Source organism: Elephantulus edwardii, unplaced genomic scaffold (genome assembly GCF_000299155.1).
Source record: "Elephantulus edwardii isolate Elephantulus edwardi_28Jun2011 unplaced genomic scaffold, EleEdw1.0 scaffold00095, whole genome shotgun sequence".
NCBI classification, from domain to species: Eukaryota; Metazoa; Chordata; class Mammalia; order Macroscelidea; family Macroscelididae; genus Elephantulus; species Elephantulus edwardii.
The window spans coordinates 11312441-11312685 of NW_006399845.1; positions in this window are offsets into that span (position 1 = coordinate 11312441).

Sequence of the window (245 nt, forward strand, 5' to 3'; positions counted from 1 at the left end):
ACCTGGACAAGGAGCTCTGGTGATCCAGAGGTAAGGAGTTGTGCTGCCAACTTGAAGGTGGGCAGTTCAAATGCACCAGTTGCGGTTTATTGCTTCTGAAAGCTTGCTGGAATGTCAGTTTCATAGAGTGTCAGCTGTGACTTGGCTCCAACTCAGTGGCATTGAGTTGAGCTGACTACCTAGCTAGCTGACTGGAAGAAATTTGTATTTATGGCTACTCCAAAGAAAAATGATCCAATGGGAGG